This window comes from Pterocles gutturalis, unplaced genomic scaffold, assembly GCF_000699245.1.
Source record: "Pterocles gutturalis isolate BGI_N339 unplaced genomic scaffold, ASM69924v1 scaffold8884, whole genome shotgun sequence".
Classification (NCBI taxonomy): domain Eukaryota; kingdom Metazoa; phylum Chordata; class Aves; order Pterocliformes; family Pteroclidae; genus Pterocles; species Pterocles gutturalis.
In genome coordinates this window covers 1-6,955 of record NW_010133181.1, presented here as the reverse complement: position 1 = coordinate 6,955, position 6,955 = coordinate 1, and the positions used below count along the sequence as shown (strand labels likewise).

The 6,955-nt window shown below is 45.9% G+C and overlaps 1 pseudogene; it reads right to left on the bottom strand.

Moving 5' to 3' along the window:
• Window positions 1-4,022: 4,022 nt before the first annotated feature.
• LOC104467374 lies at window positions 4,023-5,009 on the bottom strand (annotated as a pseudogene).
• Window positions 5,010-6,955: the final 1,946 nt, after the last annotated feature.

The following is a 6,955-nucleotide window of genomic DNA, read 5'->3' as shown; positions in this document are numbered from 1 at the left end:
CATCCACCAGGAGCTAAAAGACCATGTGTTATTAGTTAACCCTTGCTGGTAATGAAACCACAGCTTCAGTCAGTAGGAAAACATCACAGCTCTCTTGCAAAGAGTCAGACTGAGCTCCCACAAGCTGCCACAAGCTGCCAGATGCACATTTTTCTCACCCCCTCCTAAAATATCACTGTAATTTTAATTTACTCAGATGAACGAGCCGTTGACTAAACAGACATTCATTATAAAACTCATATTAAGAAAAGAGACACTGGGGATAATTTTGATTGATTTACTTGGCAGAGTTTTGATAGCTACTGAAAAACATACTATTCATGTTTAGGTGAAAAATAAATGGAGTCAAATAAGTGTCACTGCATAGTACTAGGAGGTATATACAGCCACATGTAAAAATGCATAAACACAAACATTTCTGTACAGCAACTTTTCCTTTCAGTCTGTATAGAGAAACACTGGTTTATAATGTGGGGAAAATATAAAGCAGACATACATGCAACAAGGACATGACAGTTACATAGGTCCCACCTGCCTCCCAAGAGTTACAATAATAATAACAATAATAATAATACTAAAAGCCTTTTTCAGGGAAAAAATTTGAAACCTGGAATGTTTTCATGTTGAGGTTTCCAGAGACCTTCAGATGTCAAACATATCTGAAGGTGATTTAAAGGCTTGATTCAAAGCCCTGTGAAGGCAATGGAAAGACTCCATTGGTTTCAGTGAGCTTGGGGTCAGGCCCAGCTGTTTAACCACGATCCCGTTCTGCCCTCCCCCAAAATCCAAAGTTGAAGTCTGCAGATAAAAATAAACAATCGTATCATACAAAACTTTGTATATAGAATACAAAAGGTAACCGTTGGCTTTTTGTATAAAATACAACTTTTTGATAGTATATTTATTTCACATATGTATAAATATAACCCAAATAATATGATTTTTATTATTCCTACCAAAATATTATTACTTTTTGGTTTTTTTTTTACAAAAGTTTACAAAACAAATAATTCTTTATATTTACAACCCAATACTGCGAAGAGTGCCCGGTCAATGATGAAAAATAGACTATAAGGGTAGTGCACTTAGCCATTGCAAAGAAAGAGAAATAAGACACTAGCTCTGTTCAGACACAAGTGTTCCAAAGAAATGATACTGGATTCAAGTTTTGGTTGCAAGAATCTTTCACAAGCTCACATTTAAATTGCATCAGGCATATCTTTACAGAACTGCAAATGGCCTCTACCTTTGTTGAATTTACTTAAGACAGGATGAAATTCTGATCCTGGGGATGGCATTCGCAGCCCAGTGTCTTCTCCGCTCCAGGCTGAGGTCAATGGGACAAAGCTCAGCATTGAATCCACCTCTGGATGATGTCCTAAAGTCTTGGGACCAGCTCCTCAGCTGAACAATTTTCTTACATCATTTGAGGGTCTGGAAAGCAGTCTGGTCTTAATACAGAAACCAATGGTGGATTTTCCAATGACACGTGGGGGTGGTTGGTTGAAGTTACCAGACTTCAGTGCCCATTGCTCATGATGAAACTAGCTCAGCATCAGCCTTAGGGGCATCGCAGTCTTCTGTTCCTACCAGAGCTTCGGCAGTCACTGCTGACCCCATGGACCAGCGTGTGCCTGTGTATGAGATAGGTGAGCCGATCTTTCCTCCACTTTAAATTCACATAGCTACTATTTCAGTCTAGTTTTGCACAACTGTTAGGGGACTCATTTGTTAGACCGTGTCTGCATATCTCCAGACTTAGGTGGGGCACCAGTGACCCACGCTGAAAAGCTGTTTTAAGATTTGGAAACATTTGTACTGGCATATCAAAGGGAGCACATGCATCCCAGCTGAAACTGGGGAGATGAGGGGGCTTTCTGGGCAGCTGAGGCACCACGTTACACAATGCAGGGGTGTGCAATGCTCACTAGCTGGGGCAGCAGAAGGGACTCTTCAGCAGGCTTTCTCATCCCTCTTATGAAAAACCTGTTTGGGAATGAACGGCATCCTGGGCCAGCCCCCCTCAACTGGTATATTGCTATACAGCTAAATGCCCACGTTATACCTTTCCTGGAGGTGCTGATGCTTGTGTGTGATGATGAAACATCATAAAAAATTGTGCCCATGTGAAATGACAGGGTGAAATGACTGGAAACCTCTTATTAAGATCTCTGTTGAGAAATAGGTCAGATAAGTGCAGAGGCTATTGTCAAGTAGTCTGCTCATCCCATTGCCATGAACAAGGATGAATAAAGCACTTGCACAGGGTAGAGCAATGCCTCTTGGCACTGAGGCTTGTGAACGTAGGCATTATATTCCTTTGCCACATCTAGTTTTAGCTAATTCAGAGGAGGCTGTGAAGCACGTCTCACCGCATCATTTTAAAGAACAGCATTTTCATTTGAATTGCAAGATCTGTTCCCATCTATGAATCCTCCTGCTTGACTCACTGCAGAGCTGCTTTATAGTCACATAGCACCTCCTTCTGATGCCCTTACTGACCAAGTCTAAAGGAGAAAATTTAACACAGTCGAGACTATTCCCTGGCACTGAGGTCAAGCAGTGTGGAATAATCTGTATCCTTACTTCTCTGTTCTGCTAGCCTCCAAGGCAAGGTGGCTGCAAACTGCCTATGGGAATGGTCCTTGCCTCAGGTTAACTCCCTAGTGATGCACAGAAATTGCTCAGGGCAATGTTAACTGGGCCATCTCCAAACCCTGAACAGATGATTGAATCCAGTACCAAGAAATATTCCCCCAAACTGTTTCATTTACAAGCACAGATGTGGCTGAGTGGAGCCTCCTACTGTGAGTAGCTCAGGTGGTTACAAACAATCTGCATGCTAGATTCAGGGGCCGCACTCTTGTGCTCTGCCCAGTGGAGGCTGTGGGGGACCTGGGCCATCATCAGACCTCTTTCAGCTCCCCCCATATGGCAAAGCGGGCTGGAGCCACAATGTTGTGCAATCAAAACAGCAGCCTCTTCCCAGACAGAGATGCTGGCACTTCTGCTGGGGTAAGCCTGTGCAATAGAAGAGGACCAAGCTGAACTGCCTGACACTCGCTGTGGGTTAAGAGAAAAATTAGGACAGTGGCTTAGCTGAGCCACGTCATGTATTTGCCCTCCTCTAAGCTGGACTCAGAAAGTAGCTGGTGAGGGTTAAACGGTGAGCACCTTTCTCACTCAGATTGTCCATTAAGTCACTGGAGTCCCCGGGGTAGGGCAAGGTGGCAAAGGGAGGCTCCTGAGCTATGGTGTAGTTCATCTCGTCTTTCCCACAATGCCCAAAATAACTGTGCTGCTGGCAGGACAGTAACTTCTGAATCTCACTGCAAGCACTGACAGAAGGGAGAAGGGGAATGCTAGAGCACACCGAGTTATGCACTGGATAATGTTTCCTTCTTCCCTTGGACAGGACCACTTACCCTTTTGTGTGATACAAAATAGAAAGTTTAAAACATAGGTTTAAAATATAGGTCTAAAACCATCAGGAAAGCAAATCTGAGTTTGTTCTGTGTAGAAGTAAACAGTTTTTGTAACGCAATGAGATTTACACAGGGCCTGATGCTGTCAGGGCTGAGTAGTCCCGAGGAAGTTAAGGGCTGCGAATATGGTGACTGAAGACCTCTGGACTGCTTGGGCTCTTACTTGCACACAGAGAAATGGTGTTCCACAACCCATACCACTGTTTGGTGCTTGTGTGTGTGGGAAGCTAAATCATGTTTTTCCACGCAGCCCCTGTGAGGAGAACAGATGGGTTTGCAATGCGCTGTACAGACCCTTCACGTGTTCTCAGTCCTCCTTTGCAGCAGGCATGAATATCACGTACATTATTGTTTCATTGGGGGAGACTTCAATTTTCTCCCCAGAGCAACTCTTCAAAGGAGGCAGTCGCCCTATGTGATATTTTGAAGGACAGCTCAGTTGCTGGAGTGTAAATTAATAAAGCAGGTTGTTGGCATCTAAAGAGAAAGCTGATGTCCTTACTGCCTCTTGATCTGGTTCACCCTTGGTACTGTCACTTATGAGTGGTTCCCCAAAATTTCATCAAGGTTGATGTCTTTCATCCAGTCATCATTACCAGGTTCCGTTTTCAGTAAAGAATCTATAAAGTCTGAGTCACTGTTGAGCGCAGGTCCTATACTGTCACCTTGCTGGTTCAGAAAGTCAAATGCTAGGTCATTACCATGGTCACTCCCTTGGTAAGCCCGAGAGTTTTGGTTGGTAGATGTGTAACTGGTTGGTGGCAGAGATGACGGAGGTGTCATACTTGTTCCTGGCTGATTCAAGGTAGTCACAGACTGTCCTCTCAGCTGGTTAGGTCTTATGCTGAGACCTCGTAGCGAGCCAGCAGATTGTCCATTTAGAGTCTGGTGCATCTGGTTTAGAGGAGGCCTCATTTGGACTCCCGTTGTTAGCTGATTCGGAGGTGCCAATGCACGCTGAGGAAAATGCTGGTTGCCTACGTTGCGCTGCAAAGACTGGTTAGGGTATGGAGTGCCGGTGGGGAAATGGACCCCTGCGGGTTTCAGTGCATCCTGCTGCTTCACTGCAGCTTCTTGCGGGGCCCAGTTCTGAGCAGTGGCAGTAGCCGTGATCATCACGTTGGCTGGCCTTTGCGCAGGGATACCTGTGGCTCCATGGTTCAAGCTTGGCCTTGCTTGCTGCGAATTGACCACCGACCCTGTCCCAAAAGCTGCTATGTTGTTTCCTTGTGTCATCGTTTGCTGTCGAGATATCATGGGGTTATTCTGACTGGGCAGGACTTGATTTTGGTTTCTGTGTGGCTGCATTTGGTTCACTCCTGAAGACATGTTGTATGCGCTTGGTTGGTTGCAAGGAAGGTTCCCATAGCAGCCCATACTCCGCGTGGCAGGAACAGAAGGCATGCGCGTCCCAGCGGGGGTGGACATAAGGCTGGAGCTCTGGGGCATGATGCTATGAGTTGAAATTGGGTTGGATAAGGACATGTTGCTGGAGCTCATACTCACAGCTGGTGAACCACCTGGAAAGAAGAAAACAAAAGTGTTAAAACAAACATGAGTGCATCAATGCATGGTGCCATTCAAATACTGACAGGTTAAAAATCCATTTTTTTAACAGCAGAATTTCTTGAAGAAGATACTTTGCTCCCAGGAGGACTTGCATGAACTTGCTCAAGGCCTTAAAGATGCCTATCATCCAAAGAGTGGTTTGGTCTATACTATTGGTATTGGTCTTTCCATCTATTGGTGGTCTTTCCATCCCTTCAGAGGACATCTGATAAAGTAAAACCAGTGCTCACTGTAAGAGAAATATTGGAGCAGGGATGGACAGACAGAACCACTGGGCAGGAAAGAAGACTCTTCTGCCTTTTTAACAGAAGCACTAGACACCTCAGACAGGACAAAGGCTGTCTAAGTGAGCAGAGGCAGAGGATATGAGAACTTTTCTTCCTTAGAGGGCATGGCTCATCCTGGCTCCCTCTAGAGACAGTGGGGATGATAGGCACCATCATCAGGCCCCTTTTCTACCTTTCCTAGACACCTACAGCAGTGGTATCTATCCCTTCCAGAAATGCTTATCCCAGTTGACAGCAGGAGCCAAGACTGTGTCTCGCACTTGCAGCACTCAGAGCCTCCCTTCAAGCCAGGTACTGGGAAGGCGGCTCAGCCCAGTCGGTGACGTGCTTGCCTTCCCATGTGGTGGCCGAGCAGGCACAAGGACATGGCTTGGTGCTGTGCCTGGCAAGTGCCACTGTATTGGATCTGCTGAGATGGAATTAATCTTCCCCCACAGCAGCCCTCATAGTGCTGTGTGTTGTACTGATAGTTAGAAAGGTGTTGATAACACACCAGTGTTGTGGCTACTGCTGAGCAGTGCTCACACAGCATCAAGCCTGTCTCCCCAACCCCCCCGGCCCCCCCCAGCAGACAGCGGGTGGCCAGGATCTTGGGAGGGGACAGAGCCAGGACAGCTGACCCAAACTGACCAAAGGGATATTCCATACCATATGACAACTTCTCAGCAATAAAGGCTAAGAGAAAGGAGGAGGTGGGCATCCGTTAATATGATGCTTGTCTCCTGGAGCACGGAGCAACTGCTACACGTATTGAAGCCCTACTTCCTGGGAAGCACTGGACATCACTTGTTGATGGGAAGTAGAGAAAAAAATCTTTGATTTCCTTTGCTTCCATGCACGGCCTTGGCTTTTGCTTTATTAAACTGCCCTTATCTTGACCCACGAGGTTTTTTTAATCTTATTTTCTTCCCCCTTGTCCTGCTGAGGAGGGGAGTGATAGAGCGGCTTTTTGGGTGTCCAGCCAAGGTTAACCCACCACAGCCACCTATGTGCTGCCTCTAAGCTCTGTTCCTAGCTGCGCTGTGGCCATTTGCCCCCACAGAAGCTGACTTGCCCACGTGGGAGCCACAAATGATACCTGATGCACAGGCATTTGCTGCACTTGAAAACCATAAAACTGGAAGTTATGAGTTGGCAGTATCATGTAACTACTGTTCATGGCTAATTCTGCCCAGTGAAGGATTTTCCTGTACCTGACGTCTACCAAGGAATCACAAGGAGAGGTTTCCCTTCTCTTCAGACTCCAAGCCTCGACACAAGTGCACTTCTGTGGCAGACTTGTGGTGATTTTGAGGACACAATAAGTCACCTATGTAATGTAGGCTGATTGCTTATGAAATACAAGGGTCTGGATTAATCCCTGAGAGACTGGTTGAAGAAGAACAAATTTCTGAACTCAGGCAGTGTAGATGGCACCATGGAGAACCTCCCTCTGAACATGATCAGCTGTTCCAGATTAATTTCTTTCACTACTGTTGTTTCCAGTACAAGCCCTACAGGAAGTAGGCCTGTATCTAGTGGAGTCCCCCAGGGTTCGGTATTGGGACCGATGCTGTTCAATATATTCATCAACAACTTGGATGTTTGAGTAGAGTGCACCCTCAGCAAGTTTGC